Here is an 18,622-nt window from a genome sequence, read left to right as displayed (position 1 = left end):
GATTATTATTGTCAGGAATATTGTGGCCTTTCATTTTTAGATACTTTTAAAATAGAACAGTTATGGAAATTATTAAAGCAGAATTTATAGGATTATACAGTTCTTAAAGCCTGAGGACTGAGGGCTAGAAATGGAATTGGTACATTTCCAGTAGTGGCTGAAGAAATAGATTGTGCTTTGCTGTATTTACTCTTTCTGTGTATTTAATAGGAATCTGTTTTCATGATAGCTGCTATATGCAGAATTTACATTTTGGAGAATGATTTTAGACAGCAGTGAGTAGGAGGGAAAGGGAATGGCTCTAGCAGATAAAAGTAGGTCTGTTTTGAATTTTGAGAGTTGAATAGGATTTTGGAGAGCTATTTGCAAGACTGATTTCTCACCTGCATGAGAGATCAAAACAGGTACCTTGGACAGGGGATGGCCAGCTGCCCAGGCTCATAGTGTACCTTCTTGTTCTAGGATATGGCCCTTAACTTTGCGGATCAGGGAACTTGTCTTTGCCAATACATCCAGAGTTAACTAGGCTTTTGGGACTGACATACTTAAAACTAATGAGACTCACACAGGACTGACCAGAGTGCCAGGCAGTTAATTTGCCATAAGGAGATCTTTTCCAATGATTTAACAGTTGGTGTTAAAGTGGAATTGGTTTATCAGAAGATTTCTTGGTAAATTGAGAACCACAGCAAGAGGAGTCTTGAGAGATAGGGAAAACCTGAAAACCATCCCTTATCCCAAATTGAGCAGAGTTCTGCTGTAAGCCAGATCTGGGTGTTGCATTGCCAGCTTCTGAGCAATTCTGGGTGTGTTCACTGCCTACCTCTTGACTTGGCCTTTACTTCCTCTAAATTTCTGGCTGGTCTAGTGTTCTGTATATTCCCATTGCTACTGCTTTCTTTCGTATTTGGTGAAGTCTCAACATCAGATACCCAGGTCCTGGCTCTTCTTACTTAATTTGACCTTTGCACTTTCCAAGTCCTTTCTTTGGGCCTAGGTAGCACACTTCTGTTCCTTAGGTCTCTGCTCAAATGTCACTGGGTTCGCAGCCTTTTCTGATCCTCCCATCTCCGCTGTATCTCTTCTGTTAGTCTCACATGAAGTCTTTGATTGTCCTCAATCATGGGGATTATCCCACTTACACAACCTTGCATTCACTGGTAGGCAGGTTTATGTAAGGTCTATTTCTCTTGTACATTGTCAGCTTCCCAACTGGTAAATCAGATTCCTAGCTAGAATATTAACTGAAACATGGTAGGTACACATTTCAGTGTTGACATGAACGTGGAATTAATAGATTATGAGATAGGAAAATGAGCATTTCTTTTTTATTTAAAAAGGAAAAATGGATATTTCTATTTTTGTGATAAATTTATAGTCAATATTAATTATATGACTATATTTGTGTATAACATTTTCTAAGTTCTACTTACAGAACACAAAGTCACAAGTGCTCATTTTTTAAAATTCCTTAATTAAATTGTACTCAGTCATTATTCAGAACTGCTATGTATATGACACTGAATCTGGTGCTAAGGAAAGATAAAGCTGTCTTTTTATTTTTGTCCTCAAGAACTCTACTTCTTTTTTTTTTTTTTAAATACAAACCCTTGTGTCCAGGGCTGACTTTCAATAGTTCGCAGCGAGGGAGCTGCTCTGCTACGTAGGAAACCCCGACCCAGAAGCAGGTCATCTACGAATGGTTTAGCACCAGGTTCCCCACGAACGTGCGTTGCGTGTCGGGCGAGGGGGCGGCCCCCTTTCTGGCCGCACCCCGTTTCCCGGAAGGAGGGGCACTCCGCACCAGACCCCGTCCCGACGCGCGGCGCACACGCTGCGCCATGCGGCCCGCCGGCAGGGACGGCGGGGGACCGGCTATCCAAGGCCAACGGCTATCCAAGGCCAACCGAAGCTCTGCGGCGCTGCCGTGTCATTCTGCCTGGGCGGGATTCTGGTTTAGAGGCGTTCAGTCATAATCCCACAGATGGTAGCTTCGCCCCATTGGCTCCTTAGCCAAGCACAAGAACTCCACTTCTTAATGTAGCTGAGATGTGCATGCGCATGCACACACATACCCACAGACGTATATGGTTAAATACATCTACTAGAGATGCAGCTAGGAAATGGCATGCCAATGAATGTTCTGTGGTAACACGGAAGAGGATAATCATGAATGGCATCCAAAGACAGGAGACCCTTTGCTGTTTTTATCTTCTTCCTTTGGTGAAGCCTGGGGCCTCCTATGGCATATTTTGGGAAGGTTTGGATGTGAGTTAATCTGATTTCCCAGAGTAGTTTTAAAGGCAGTTTCTTCCATGCTAGTAGAGACTTCTCACTCTGAATTGTGAGTGTAATCTACTCTTAGGATATTAAGTTAGGGATACCTTTGGTGGGAGACCAAAGCACAGCCACAGGCTGATTTAGAGGCAGTCATGACATAGAGGAAAGGTATTTTTCAGCATAAAATTAATCCGCATAGGCCAGAATGCCAGCAGTGTTTTAGGCTATTTCATTATTGGCTAGACTTATACCTCTAAACAAGAAGAATTTCCTTTGGTTACCAAGATTAAATCCTTACAAGATAAAAGTGATCATTTTGGTGTGTATTGGGTTTTTATTTATTTATTTATTTATTTTGTATTGGGTTTTTAAAATAAGAATAACCCATTAAAATGTTATCAATATTTATAAATATAGAGATCATTACTAAAATTGAGGTCTCCCAGAGTTAAGTCAAAGGGTGGCAGGGCGTGAGGAAGTTGTAACTAAATGTATACTGCTCTTTTCATTTTTTTTTTATTGTGATAAAGTGAACACAACATAAATTTACCATTGTAAACTCTTTTAAAATTTTTAACTGGGGTAAAAAACACATAATATGAAACTTACCCTCTTAACCCCTTTTTTTTTTAACCATTTTTTGAGGAAATACCATACCATTTTCCATAGCAACTGCTTCATTTCACATTCCCATCAGCAATGCACAAGTGTTCCAATTTCTCTACATCCTTGTCAACACTTGTTTTTTTTTTTTTTTTTTTTTAATTATCATTATCCTGATGGGTATAAGGTAGTATCTCACCATAGTTTTGATTCCCCTGATAATCAGTGATGTTGTGCATGTTTTCATGTGCTTTTGATCATATGTATATCATTTTTGGATATCTGTTCAAGTTCTTTTTTTTTTTCATTTTTTAGTAATTTATTTTTTATTGGTGTTCAATTTGCCAACATACAGAATAACACCCAGTGCTCATCCTGTCAAGTGCCCCCCTCAGTGCCCGTCACTCATTCATCCCCACCACTCTGTTCAAGTTCTTTGCCTATTTTTTAGTTGTGCTGTTTGTTTTTTAGTTGTTGATTTGTAGAGAAGTTCTTTATATATTCTGGATATCAATCCCTTATTAAATATGTGACTTACAGATATTTTCTCCCATTCTGTGGGTTACCTTTTTACTCTGTTGATACTACCCCTTGATGAACAGAAGTCCAATTTTTCTACTGTGTTTCTTCTTTTTCTTTTTTTTTTGCCTGTCTTTGGTGTCATATGCAAGAAATCATTGCCAAATCTAATGTCATGAAGCTTTTGCCATATGTTTTCTTCCAGGAGTTTTAGTTTTAGGCCTTATGTTTAGGTATTTGATCCATTTTAAGTTAATGTTTATATACGATGTAAGATAATGGTCCAAACTCCTTCTTTTGCATGTGGATATCCAGTATTCCTGGCATCATGTTGAAAAGGCTTTCCTTTCTCCAGTGAATGGTGTTGGCAGCCTTGTTGTAAATCATTTGACCATGTATGCGAGGGTTTATTTCTGTGCTCTTTATTTAGTTCCATTGGTTTGTATGTCTGTCTTTTTTTAAGCACTTTATTGATGTGTGATTGATATACAAAAAGCTGTACATATTTATTGTATACAACTTGATGAATTTGGTGATGTGTACATCTGTCTTTATGCCAGTTACCACACTGCTTTTATTACTATAACTTTGTAGTAAGTTCAAATCAGGAAGTGTAAGACTCTCAACTTTGTTCTTTTTCAAGGCTGTAAAAGATTGTTTGGGCTATTTGAGTGTGCTGGTTTTAATGTGCTTATAGGAATCGAAGTTATTTACTGACTTTTTAAAAACTAATGATCAAAAGCTGGTTTGTTTGCACAGATTGGTGTTAAAATAAGCCTTCCCTTCCTACCATAGTAGTATATTTGAATATTTATTTGTTTTTATTTTATTGACTTTTTTCCTGATGAGAGGACCCCACTTTTGTTTTCTAAATTGAAAATTTTGTGTGTTAGAACAAAATCTAGCTCAGGGGAAGTGTTGGAAGTAACCAAAAAATTAGTAAGTTAGCTAGTTTTATTCTAGTGTTGCTAAGACCTGAGCTGAATGCCATCTGGTCTTGTAATGAATCCAAAAAATAGTTTAATATAAATTAGAAAGTATATTTTTTTGGTTTATTACCATGCAAGTTTATAAAATCATACTGAAATTCTAATTCAGAATGTTACAGAAAGTTCATTAAAACCATCCATGAGTTTAACAAGTTTCTAATTATAAGATTTTTACTTTTGATCTGTAGAGAAGGAAGTAAAATCTACTTCACATAACGAAGTAAAATCTTAACATTATATTTAATTTTGTTTTTTTTTTCCCAAAATCAAGATAGGTATTAGTATTAATTATTGAGTTTTAAAAGATGTTTTGCCTGTAGGACATTAAATTAACAGCATGCTGTACTTAACATATATTCATTCTTGGCCCCTAAAAGAGTAGAAATTTCACTAATTCAAAACCTAAGAAATAAGCCATAAATATGTATAAAGTAAATTCTTGTGTAGATTTTTGACATCTTGATGGAAACAGCAATTTAAGATATTTTAGTTATTTTATATAAATTAAGTAACATCTAAAATATATTTATATGATTAAAATTTGTTGACAAAATAAAAGAAACTTAGAAAGTGTAACAAATTTACAAAATTGGTGTTGAGAGTATTCTCATAATTTAAATTGTGGATAAAGTTTTTCTGGTTCACACTTTTAAAGCCAGGAAACTTTAATTTGTATTTAATTTTTGATTTTTTTTTAAGCTTGACACAGTGCAGCATAAAATCCTTCAAAAGGCAAAAATGATAGGTATTGTATGCTGTTAAGTGTCACAACTCTTGTGTATTTACTGCCATCTAGTGTTTTCTTTAAAAACTAAGGACACTTGAACACTACTTGTTCAATGTTACACTTGTTCAATGTTACTTGGTAAAATGTTACAAAAATTTGTTATGGGCTAATCGAAAAGAATAGCCTATCAATATATGAAACTATGTGAAAATTCTATTTTCTAGGTTAAAAATAGCCAAATAATGGTGGTGTTACAGTTCACCAGAGGATTAAATCAATATCCAATTATTTTCTTTTAAATAATAATGATTATTCTCACTTTTCAGGCAAATTTAATTTCCTTCTTGGGTGTAATTTCAAAGAAAAGTGACTACTGTTTTTTGTTTTGTTTGTACTTTAAATGAGGAATTACACAAAGAACTCCAATTCCTAAAAAATAGAAATGACCTAAATTCTCCAAATATTATATGTTTGATAATCATTTATTTTAGTATTAAATGTATTCACAGCTCTTTTAATTCTCAATGTGGCAAGATGCACCCATCATACTTTCTGAATATGAACAATTCATCTACTAAATGCTACTTTTTTCCTTAGGTGAAAGCAAATTAACTATTCACTCCAGAAGTTCTGCATTTCTAATGTTCAGATCCTATTGCCCAGCAAATCAGTTTGTAGCATGCATGTTTAATGGGTAGTTTTAGAAATAACACTTCATTGCAGTTTACTTAAAAAAAAAAAAAAAAAGGAAGTTACATGATTTTCTTTTTTTTTCTAGAGCTACTTAGAATTGCTTCTCGTCTGCTTATAATGACTAGGAAGTCTTCTGAGAATGGACAAAGCCCTTTGGGTTCTTTTATGCCCTGGCTCACAGGGTTTCTCTATTTTTAAATTTATTTATTTTTTAGAGGGGTGGGGGGGAGAGAGAGAGAATCTAAAGCAGGCTCCACCCTGAGTGAGGAGCCCAATGCAGGGCTTGATCCCAGGACTCTTAATCATGACCTGAGCCGAAATAAAAAGTTGGATACTTAAACCAACTAAGCCACCCAGGTGCCCCTATTTTTCCATTTTTAAAAAATGGTTTTAGACTTGAAGAAAAATTATAAGCATAACATAGATAATTCCTATATTTATTTTTTACTTATTAGGATTCACTCATTTGAACATTTTGCCACATGAGTGTTCTCTCTCCTCTCAGTTGATTTATATTTACATCCATGTGTATGAATACATATGGGTGCTTCAGAGTATGGAGATTATGTACTTCTCCTGCCCCTTGGTGCACCGTGGCCCTGGGCCAGTCACCTCATCTTGTAGGTCTGTTTCCTTGACTGCAGATTGAGACCAGTGCAGCTTCTTTTGCAGGGATGCTCTGAGGAGTAGAAATGACACATGTGTCCCTGATCACAAGGGTCTGGCCTTGTGCAGACACTTAATAAATGCAGGTCTTGTCATCACTCTTAGAAAACAAGATGTAGAAAAAGTCATGCATGTGAAATTCCAGACATAGAGCCGGGCATTTGGCAGAGGCCCAGGGTGGAGAGCTGCAGTTCTAACTGGCTCAGCAGTGGCAGAGTGAAGTTACTCTTGTTTCTATTGTCATTGTCATTATTTATTAAGTAGGCAGTGTTGCAGCATGGAAGTAGCTTGGCGTATCAGAGGTCAGAGGTAGCTAAATTAGTACCTCAGCTTTTCATCTCTGTGTTCTTTGGTTTGCTTAGATGTAAAACGAGGGCATTGGTAATGTACCCTGGAAGAGATGGATGCCAGGCCTGACACGGAGGAAGGGAAAAAGTAGTAACAGTGAACAGTGACACCATTGTTGGTGGGTTAATACTTTAGCAGCTAGCTCGTATGTGTCCCTCATCTCATAGATACCTCTTCTTCCACTTTGTGTGCCCCTCCTGCCCCCCCACTGTGTAACACTGAATTGATTTTGTTTGTGCTGCAGTTTCTCGATTATATGTTAGTCTCCATCTCATGTTTCCATCCTGTGACAACTCCACTGTTCTTCTCTTCCCAATCTTCTTGCTCCCACACCTTAGTCCAGCCCTCCTTCCCTTCCATCACCTCACCAAGTCTTCCTGATTCTGATTTTGTATCTGTTGAGTCTCTTCCTTGTGACCATTTCCCAACTAGACTTTTTATTTATTTTTATTTGATTTATTTGACAGCACAGGCAAGGGGAGCAGTAGGCAGAGGGGGAAGCAAGCTCTCTGCTGAGCCAGGAGCCCCATGCAGGGCTCAGTCTCAGGACCCTGTGATCATGACCTGAACCAAGGGCAGATGTTTGACCAACTGAGCCACCCAGGTACCCCCTCATCGATACTTAAAAAAAAAAACAACTTTATAAACATAATTCATGTATTATACACTCCCCTCTTTGAAAATGTACATTCCGCAGTTCTCACCTAGACTTTGACAGCCACCAGGTAAGTGGGTCCTTACCAGCCTTGTGGCTTTATGCTTTCTCTCATCTGCTCCATGCTCTCTACTTCTGGAGTGGTTATTCCAAAACAAAATTCTGATTCTGTTTCTCCTCTGCTGTGGTCCTTAACACGAATCTCCATGGCTTACAGAAGAAATGCCTAGGTTGGATATCAGAGTCTTTACAATGTCCCTTCCCCTTGCCTTGCCTGCTGTCTCATTTCACACTTGTACATCCCAGAGCCCTTCCTGCAAGTTACTTTTAGCATGTATTGAAACTGTAGGGCACTGATGCATCTCTTCTAGCAGACTGCACCTCCTGAGAGCATTGGCGAGGACAGGAGTGCAGTAAATATTCAACAGCTGGCAAGTGTCCACTGAGTCCCTTTCACTCTTTGTCTCCAAGCAATTAAATAATTACTTGTTAAATGTTTGTTAATGAATAAGTATAGTCAAGTATGGTTGTTTTTTTCCCAGTGGGGGGGAAAAATATATATATATATATACTATACATATGCTATACATATACATATATTTCCCAGTATACACACATGCACACACATACAGTTAGTGGGAATTATTCAAGAATTAATTTCAACTCTATAATTAAAGACGGATGTATTTTTGATGTACGTCAACAAAACCCTTAGGTAAAACCTTAAAATTCTAAGAAAAAGTGAGCTCAACTAGGCAGTATGACATGGTGGTTAAGAAAATGGCCTTTGGTCTCAAATCCTGACCCCACCATTGACAAGCTCTCTGTCTTTGATGAGTTAATATCTACAATTATGAGGATTAAATGAGTAGATACATATGGCATGCTTACTACAGTGCCTGGCAAGATTAAGTGTTCAGTATCTGTTGTGATTGTTGTTTCAGGAGAAGAATCTCTTCTCATAGAAGTCTCTACCTAATTGAAAGGTTCGATTAAACTCTGAGATTTCAATTAAAAACCTTGATTAGGAAGAAACCTACAACCAACTATTCATCTGGTACCACTTCCCAGCATAGGAGCATGTGTTGGGCTCTTAGGAAGGTTTTTGGATTAGGGTACTTGTGAATAGAGTTCTTGAACTGGGTTTTTCCTTACTCCTTTTGTTTCCTTTATTTCCATGATAATCATGGTAATTTTCTGGTCTTTCTATACGTTGTTGCGCTCTTCAGTTTTTATCTAAGTGAAACACTGCTTTGTGTTCTTTTAATGGTGTGGAAGTAATTGAAGACAATCAGGGCAAATTCTTTCATTGAATGCATATTTATTGTGTGCTTAAACTATGCCAGATATTACTAAGATACAGCTTTGGCTTTAGCAGTGCTAACGACAGAATCCTCCAGGAGATGGATCATAGTGCAATAGGAGGCCTGCTTTCTGACCTCCCCAGGTGACCCAGCTCTCCCCTACCCTCCCAACAGTACCTGGGCTGGTGTAGGCACTCCCAGCCCGCTGCACGGAAGCCAGAGTGAACATGTCTGCTCACCGAGATAAATGATCACCAAGAAGCATTTTGTTTCCAAAACTATGTATGGCATTCTTGTTCCTGTCATTGGCATAATTTAATTAAATGGAATGAAAACTGATGAAATGTGTGTGCTAAAACAGAGAGAGCCATCATTTCTATGAAAACCTTTGGAAAGACTCCATAAAGACAAATTACTATCAGATTGGATAAAGATGGGGCAATTATAAAAGAGTAGGGACAAAATCATAAAAATACAGACAGCTTCCATGTGCTGTTTTCACCTTTGCTCTACATGTGACTTTAAGTCTTTATTCTTCTTTAAAGAAAACAGTTCTGAGAATCTTCAGCATTGTTTCATGGGTGTTATTTCCATAAGGAAGACTGAGAAACTCCATCATTGATCCTACTCAAAGGAAAATCTTTGCAAATAAAAGTACATTTAAATGTTTGCTAAAACATGAAAGATATGCATTTTTATGATTCCTCATTTTAGCTCCTTTGTTGATTAACTGGTCTCAGGTGTGGCACCTTTATCAATGATCTGTCCTTGAGGGGTGTGCACTTAGGGGCTTGGTCTATGAGTTTGTCAGTTAGTGGGAAACATGTTTTGTTGAAGAACCCAGGGTCCTCCAAATTGATGGTGAGTACATAAACGATTTAAATATGACTTGATTGACATTAACCTTGAAAATTATTTTGTATTCTCTTAAGATATTACAATGGTTAACCTAACTTGAATCTTGTCCTAGGAGGTTTAGTAAAGGCAAGCCTCACACTTCTAAAAGAGATCACACTGTAGTTAGAATGGAGTTGTTTTCAGAAAACAATTTGTACAGGGATTAAGAATTAGAAAACTCCATAGTTTCTCTGTACTCTTAAGTCACAATTTCAATGTCTAGCTACATTAGTTTCTTTAAGTGAAATCACAGATCATCATCTATATCCATATTCAAATGTGGACCACTCCAATTCCAAAGACAAATAGAATGACTTGGGTTATTTAATAAGTCTTAGAGAACTGTTATTCTGGCCTACTCTCAGTGGATGCTCTCAGGGCCTTCAGCCAACTACCTGCTCCCTGTAATATGTCCTGTGCTCCCCACTCTCACATATAGACCTGCCAAGTTCATTGGCCTCCTGTAGTATTTACCTCCTAACCTCCTCCTTTTGTGACAGTGATCTTCTTTTTCAGATACGTAAATGAGTTGCCTCCAAACTTGCCTCCTTTCTCCATTTTTCTATTTTATTCTTTTGGGGAATGATGTGATAAGAAAGCATTTTGGTTTTATTTTTTTTCCCCCAGGGTGACTAGTTTTGCTTCAGAAAATGGAAGGAGACTTTAAAAACATATGACTACCAGTGTTTGTTGTATTGGATGGAGTGTTGAGAAGTCCTTAGTCCAAGGGGAATGTGTTAGGGAGGCCTTGTGTGGCAGGGGACTCCTCTGGAGGAAAAGTGAGATGTTGGGGCCATTCCAGAGGCAGGGGTGAGCCTGGGAATGGTGAAATCTGAGACCATCCATATGGATTTCTTAGGGAGAGTGAAGAGCATGAATTGGGGGATGATGGATAAGGTGTAGGGAAACTGATGGAGGGCCCAGAGCTCATGGTGAAAAGTTTACATTCCATTCCATTCCAAATGGTCTCTTCTGACATGCCAAGGGCCAAACTGCAGGAATCGTTTCCTCTCACTAATGTAACTCTTCTTGGCCAATCCAGGGACATAAAAGCCAGTAGGTTGGACACTGAATCTGTCACATCTCCCATTATGAGATTGAGCTTCCGGCCCTCTCGTTAATCTAGGGAGAAGCCCCCACCCCCCCCCAAAAAAAATCTAGGGAGAAGCCCTATGGGTGATTTGGGAGTTTGTCTCTGTGAAGCCTGGCCCCGTGCTTGTAGACAACACGGCTGTCCTCCACACTGTTCCACACCCTCCTCTACCTCAGTGGCTTCCTACTCTTTCTACATCAGTCCAGACCACTATGGTCTACCCAGCCTTCTTTCCATTGTTCAGTCCATCTGGCCTTTTCGGTTTCTGCTATCCTATGGGCCAGGTTCCAGTTCTGTGTGCCTGTGTCCTTAGATAATTTCTTTGCTGAAATATAAAACCTCCAGGGTAATTGTTCTTTAGGTTATCCTTCATGCTTTCACATAACTTGTTTTATTTCCATTTAAGATGCTATTTCTGAGTTTCTGGGCTATGCTGGGAATGCAGAGAAGATAAATTGCACTCCTGCTCTCTAAGAAGGCTTGGACCCGTGGGAGAGCGTTTCAGTACTCATTTTTGATGTCTGTCTTCTTGTTTTTTCCCTCAATTAAAATAGCGCCTTTAAATTCATATTTATCAACATCTACACTTTGTTTAATAACCTGTTTCCTTTGGGAAGGTCTTCCCACATTGATGATACCCCAAGCCCAAAATGTTGTGGTAGTACTCTAGGTCAGATCCCACTTTAAGAAATACTTAACTGTTTTTTGCATTGGAATTTTGTTTCAAAAATTGGATCAGGCTTGAATTATCACTTTCTCCGCATCCTAGGCATTGATACATTAATTGGATTGGGTGAAATGGTGTCAGTTTGACAAGTCATAATTTTCTGATTGTATTGTTATGTTATAATTTTTTGTTTTGTTGTCACTTCTGTTTTCCATTTGCCTCACCTTAAGTCTGTAGCTTAAAAGCTTCAGAGGGGCTTTAGTTTCTTTTATAATCCCACAAGGTGCCATGTTGCAAACACTGGATTAAATTAGAAGCCAGGAGAGTTATAGATTCCCAGGTGCTTATAAATGCAAGATGTTCATATTAGCACTGTCATTTCTTCCTAATTAATACAATGTGTTCCAATCCCCTTTTCTTATGTTACTAAAAATTGACTATTTCCAAAGAGGTTAAGAACTATGAAAGGGAAAGATTTTGAATGTTGTAGGAAAACTTCTTATATACTTTAGGTAAAAAAAAAAAAAAAACTCTTATCTTCTAACTGAAGCAATAGAAATGCCATGTTTTACACACATATGTGTATGTATGTATGTATGTATAAGTGTTCATGTGTTATATGATATGCCTAATATGAGCCTGTAGATCAAGTTTCTCCTCTAGCACTTTGAGCATAAGATGGAAGATGAGCTGCAGAATGTAAAGCTGTGATTATCCCTGTGCTGCTGTCAGGGGACCCCAGCTATAACCATTTCTACAAGCACATGGAAGGTTGTAGTGCTTCCACTTCAGGTTCATTGTAGCATAGCATGGAGAAACTAATTGGCACCATCTGTGCAAATGGCTAAGTCTGTAATGTGGTCACTGTACACAAAGAATTCAGGTTGGGGAAGTATTTGACAGCAAAAAAGTAGTGGGATGGAGCAGAAAGAATACAGTTGGTTGACATTCTTTTATAGTGATCAGTTGTATAAGAGCAACCATAAGAAGAAAGAGCAGCTCTGTGGTAGCTCAACAGTATCCTTCCACTGAGCCTTTAGGAAGGACATATGAGCAAGACTGTGGATAGTACTCATTGCATTGTCTTCTCTTTGCTGTTAGATTTGTCATGTGCATCCATTCTAAATTTTGGATATTTAAATTTACTGAGGTTGGTTGCCAGGGATTGGGAATAAGGTGTGTCTACAATGGTATAGCACAAGGACATTCTTTGGAATGATGGAATTGTTCTGTATCCTGATTATGATGATGGGTTCATACTTCAGTGCATTTGTAAAATCTCAGAGAGCTTCCTGAGTGATTTTTACTCTGTGTAAATTTAAAAATAAATTTTAAAATGTATAAAACTTTATTGAAAAACATGTTTTGGAAAATCCTTTGTGTGTGGCTCAGGGTATGTTTGCAAGATAAAATAAGTGATTCTGTTTTAAAGATTTTATTCATTTATTTATTTGACAGAGAACAAACGAGAGAGAGGGAGAGAAAGCGTGCACAAGCAGGAGGAAGGGGCACAGGGAGAAGGAGAAGCAGACTCCCCGCTGAGCAGGGAGCCTGCCCTGGGGCCCAATCCCAGGAGATCTTGACCTGATCCAAAGACAGACAACCAACTGAGCCACTCAGGTGCTCCAGTGACTTTTTCCCCCAAAACTAATTGAGAATGAAACAGCCTAATACCAATTAACCTAAAATTTGATTTTGTATATCAAGTGTCTTTTTTCAAACTCCAAATAAGATTTTATAATAGAATTCTTAGAGTCTGCTAAAAGGAATATGTTAGGAGGCATAGGTGTCTTTTCCGTTTCTTAATGTCTCATAACTCCTATCCACATTAAAGAAACTACTCATCCAGAGTACTGTTTTGCTGATGAGAAATTGATGAGGTGAGCCATAGTTTCAGACATTTGAGAATTCACTGGTCAAGCGTAAGAATAAAAATGATCCATTGTTTTATATTTTGTTGTTTTCAGAATGTGGGCCATGTACATAAATACATAAATGCTTATAATTGTATGGAAAGTAATATGCTGGGGCACCTGGGTGACTCAGTGGTTGAGCATCTTCCTTCAGCTCAGGTCGTGATCCGGGGTCCTGGGATCGAGTTCTACATCGGGCTCCCTGTGAGGAGTCTACTTCTCCCTCTACCTATGTCTCTGCTTCTCTCTCTATGTCTCTTATGAATAAATAAATAAAATCTTAAAAAAAAAAGAAAGTAATATGCTATTGCTGTTAAACCTTTCAAACACACAAGGTACTCTTCATGTGCTTTTAGAACCATCAGGGCGTGTGGACAGGCCAGAGTTCAGTCTCACACTGGGAGCGATCAATAACTCCAGTGTTCCAATGAGGGAGGGATTGAGGTTGATATCCATTAGTGGGGTCATTAAAAACCATAAGTTTGTATTTGATAATTTTTTTAAAAAGATTTTATTTATTTATTCATAGAGACACAGAGAGAGAGAGAGGCAGAGGGAGAAGCAGGCTCCATGCAGAGAGCCTGACGTGGGACTCGATCCAGGGTCTCCAGGATCACGCCCTGGGCAGCAGGCGGCACTAAACCGCTGCGCCACCGGGGCTGCCCTATTATCTGTATTTGATAATTTTTAAAAAGATTTTATTTATTAATGAGAGACACAGGGGGAGAGAGAGAGAAAGAGAGAGAGCGAGAGAGAGCGAGCAAGTGGGAGAGGGAGAAGCAGGCTCCATGCAGGGAGCCCAACGTGGGACTCGATTCCGGTTTCCCAGGATCAGGCCCTGGGCTGAAGGCAGCACTAAACTGCTGAGCCACCCGGGCTGCCCTATTTGATAACTTTTAAGTAAAGAATTTCAAACTAAAAGAAACATTTTAAACAATTTGGAACATTTACTCATGAGTTTGACTTTTCTGAGGAATGTTTCAATAGTCCTAAACCAAGAAACTACTTAAGGGCTTAACCTAAAGAATGTTTTTTTAAAATATAAAAGACTAAATAGTATGGAACTGTGATCTGATTGGAAGTTGATTTATCAATTGGGTAACAAATACTTGAGTACTTATTTTGTAGTTTTTTGCTTTAAGATAAGGGTCAATGACCTTTGAAAATGAGCATGCTAAGCTCTGTTTATTCATTCCTTTGGAAGAAAGAGGTTAATAATCTAAAGTCTTGAGAAAGGTCTTATCTGAAACCCTGACCAACTGATACAGTTATTAAGTTATGTATTAGCTGATATTAATGGAATTTGAACTTCCAGGATATTTTTTCCCCGTTGTTTTGGTCAGCATATCACTAAACCTTGCTGTCAGTGGTTGGTACTCATCATAGTTTATGGTGCTGCTCTAAGTATGGCTTACTCTCTGCTTGCTGCTCTGTGAACTGTTAGTAGTTTGCAGAAAGAGAGGAGTTCATATTAAAGTGTAAATCACCTGCTTCCTTCATAGCAAATGTCTAGGTATGGAAGACCATGTCAGCTGAGCTCTAAGTATGCTTCGTGAAACTTGATGTGCATTCTGGCACAAGTTTTTCTTTCCCCAAGGGCTGGTAAATAGTATTCTGACCTGTGGTATTGAGGTGAATACTTTATGTCTGCATTCGAAGAAAGTTGTTGGATTTGAATGTTGGATTTCCTGCTACTGAGCAGTTAGTCCTGCACTGTGGCTATTTCCACATGGACACTGGGACAGTGCATGGGGAGGAGGCCTGTCCTGCCAGGAGCAGCCTCCACCCTTCTTTGCCTCTGTACTTTGGATCCTTGTCTGGGTCAACAGATGGTGCCCTCTAGAGGCTGCTCTTGACCTTCACTGTTGCTGCAGCTGTGCTATCCTCCTGAGAACATCCTCATGCACAGGTGAAAAGAGTTCTGAAAACAGTAGACGATATTCAGTGGGGCACTTCAGTTAGTGGGAGAAAGAGCTGACTGCAAGCATTCCTTCTCAACTCTTCTTTTTGCTTTATACATGTAACTTCCAAGCAAGTTATTGGAGAAGCTGTTCTCTCCCGTGTGTGTGTGTGTGTGTGTGTGTGTGTGTGTGTGTGTATACACACACACATACATCTCTTTGTAAGGACAATGATAGCCTCCATCATCTTCCCTGTGGCTTGCTATTTGATGGTATCATTTGATACAGTTGCATTTTTGTTGTCAGCTGACAGCATGGAAACTATAAAGGTACTTACTTACAGAAATAATGATCTTTACATAAATGCTTTAATTTATTCTTTGAATAGTATTGCATTTTCATTGTTCAAACTTGAAAGGTTCAAAAACACAGAGATAAAATCCCTCTACCTCTATCTCCCAGTCAACAAATTCTTGTTTGTGGGGACAGTCATGGTGTTAGGATCCTTATGTATGCTTCCTGGAGTGTTTAATGTGCAGATAAACAAATATATAGGAGAATTTAGTGAATTCATTTTACATCTAATTGTTTAGTACAAATAATGCTGTTGGGAATTTAAAAAAATTATGTAAAATTTTTTATGTCCTATGTAAGGATGACCTCTGATGCTGTTGAGCTTTAGAATTTATGACTTGAATATTTTTTTATTTTTTATTTTTTTAAAGATTTTATTTTATTTATTCATGAGCAGCACAGAGAGAGAGGCAGAGACACAGGCAGACAGAGAAGCAGGGAGCCCGATGTGGGACTCGATCCCAGGTCTCCAGGATCACACCCCAGGCCGAAGGCAGCACTAAACCGCTGGGCCACCGGGGCTGCCCTGAATGACATTTTACAATGCAGTTTTGACCTTTCCAGAATAATAGAAGTTCTTACATGATGAGTAGATAGATGATGGGTTGAAGGATAATGAATGACTGGTGTGCTTGTAATTTTAGGCTTGGATCTCTTTCACCTACAGGTTAGGAAAAGCAAAAGCTGTTTATTAATAACTAATATTTTGTCCTGCTTGTTGTCAAGGATAGTACCAAGATTGGGTTGGGGCCAGAGCAAAGGAGCAGCCTATTTGAGTATTTGTCATAATTTTTTAATAAGAGTGAATTTCTTTAAAACTGCTTCTAAGGCCAGAGCTTGTTTAAACAGGTAATTGTGCAACTCTGGGAAGAGAATCTGTTGTAGCAGTGTCATTCAGCAAAAATGCCCTCAGTTGGGGAGTTTTTGAAGTTGCCTTTTTAAAAAACTAAGCTTCATAAAATTTAAATAAATGTGAAATAGACCTTATTCCTTGATCTGAAATTCTACTTGATGTAATTTATCCTAGTGAGAGAGAAATTTGGGATGGAGTGGTTTAGGCCAGTGATGCAGTTCTCTGGATGATCCATCAGCTTTCAGCCCGTTTCTCACATTCATTTGCTACTGCATTTCTCTGTCTCCCTAGTCCTCCACAACCCTTGGCTTTGTTCTCCTTGCTACTTGCCACCGCCATCCTCTGAAATGTATCACCACCTCTTTTCTGATGATAGCTCCTACTTCAGGCTTCTTTCTTGTTGGAGTTTTCTCTGACTGCTTCCTTGAGGTCTGGGGCTGTGTCCTGCACTAGGACCACTGGAGTGTTACTGAGCCCCTTTTGGATTTGAGCCCTGGACTTGGCATAGAGTCTACAAAGGCAGAGAGAGAAGGAGTCAGCTATCTGGTGTGTAACAGGAACAACTAAATCCCTAATCGGAGAATGTCTTTGGAACAGAGCAGGCATATTATGTCAATTCTTGCTAGGACTGAAAAAGGAACTGAGCTTGCATAAACCTTACCCTATCACTGTGTCTTTGAATCTTTGAGTCAGTGATCCTTGGATGTTTTGGAGGGATTGTTTTGGTTGTTCTGTTTTACTCTTTCCTGGGAAAAAGCATTAAAATAAAGTGAATTAAATTAATTTTGTTTTGAATGACTATAAAGACATGGCATGAGGGACTCTGGGGGAGATGGAACTATTCAGTACTCCCAATATGCTAGCGGCCATGCAAATCTATCTATTTGTTAAAATTCATGAAACTGTACACAAAACCCCTCAACTTTATTGTATGATATAAAATTTAAAAACAAAATAAGTTTAAGAATTACAGGTAGCCCTGCAAGTAGAGATATATCTGTGGATGTCATTAAGGAATCACTATTATACTAGATGAACTGTCATTTGACCCCATTACAAATATTGGGATTTCCAAGAACCTAGTCAGATTATTTCCCAGCATGTCTACTTCTCCCACCTTATACACACCTGCATGTATTTTCATATTTAGTATAAGATCAGGTTTAAATTGAATGAGGATAGCAAGTCAGATGGTTTTTTTTCTAAATCCTGAAGAATTTTGAGCCATTTTGTATGGGAAGTTTGAGCAAAGGCATTTGCAGTTGTGAAAACATCAGTTACTATAGCCTCTTTATTTAGAGAGAAGGAATCCTCATTCCTTTGACTATCAGACGTTTAGTCTCCTCCTTGCATTATTAATATTGCTATGGAAATTATTAAGACTTTAATCCAGGCTGCCTGTGATTCTGCTCTTCTTGTTGGCAAGATACAGTTGATGTCACACATGGAGCTGTGAGATGAATTGATAGGGTACTAGTTGATAGTTGAGGACATATCCATGGTGACTTTCAGTGATAAGGATCTCTAGTGGGCAAGACATGACTGGACTTAATGACAGTGCTGTCAGCTCTTTGATTATGTTTTTAATTACCACTAAACCACAGAATTGTGAGGTCACACATTGTAGAAGGTTTTTATTTCGAGACCCACTATTAGTATTTTAAAGCAATTATGAAGCAGAAATATAATACAGTAACTTCATTTCATATGTTAAAATATTAATGCAAGAAAAAAACTCTGCCATAGACATCAGAAAGAAATCATTTTTTAAGATATTTATTTATTTGAGAGACAGAGTGCATACGGATGGGTGGAGGGATGGAGAGGGAGAGAGAGGGACAGCAGACTGTTCACTGAGCAAAGCCCAACGCGGGACTGGATCCCAGGATCTCAATATTATGACCTGAGCTGAAGTCAAGAGCAGACGCTTAATTGACTAAGCTGGGTGCCCTGGAGAGATGGTATTTTTATGAATCATGAGAGGCCCTTATTTACCCTCATTCTTGTAAAACAGTTTGAGAAAACTAGAATAACCTACAAATATTTATATTAAAATGAGGTAGATCCTGGTGAATTCTATGGGCAAAGAATAAGGTAGGATTCATAATTTTAAAGGAGGTTAAAAATATTTCTCCAAAATAAAATGGAGTTTGCATTTCA

The 18,622-nt window shown here is 38.4% G+C and overlaps 1 protein-coding gene across 3 annotated transcripts in view; it reads left to right on the top strand.

Moving 5' to 3' along the window:
- Positions 1 to 18,622, top strand: part of ANO10 (anoctamin 10) — a 228,650-nt gene that overhangs the window by 64,094 nt on the left and 145,934 nt on the right. The gene's annotated exons all lie outside the window — the stretch shown is intronic.

Source organism: Canis lupus, chromosome 22 (assembly GCF_048164855.1).
Source record: "Canis lupus baileyi chromosome 22, mCanLup2.hap1, whole genome shotgun sequence".
Taxonomy (NCBI): Eukaryota; Metazoa; Chordata; class Mammalia; order Carnivora; family Canidae; genus Canis; species Canis lupus.
This window is presented reverse-complemented; position numbering and strand designations above follow the sequence as displayed.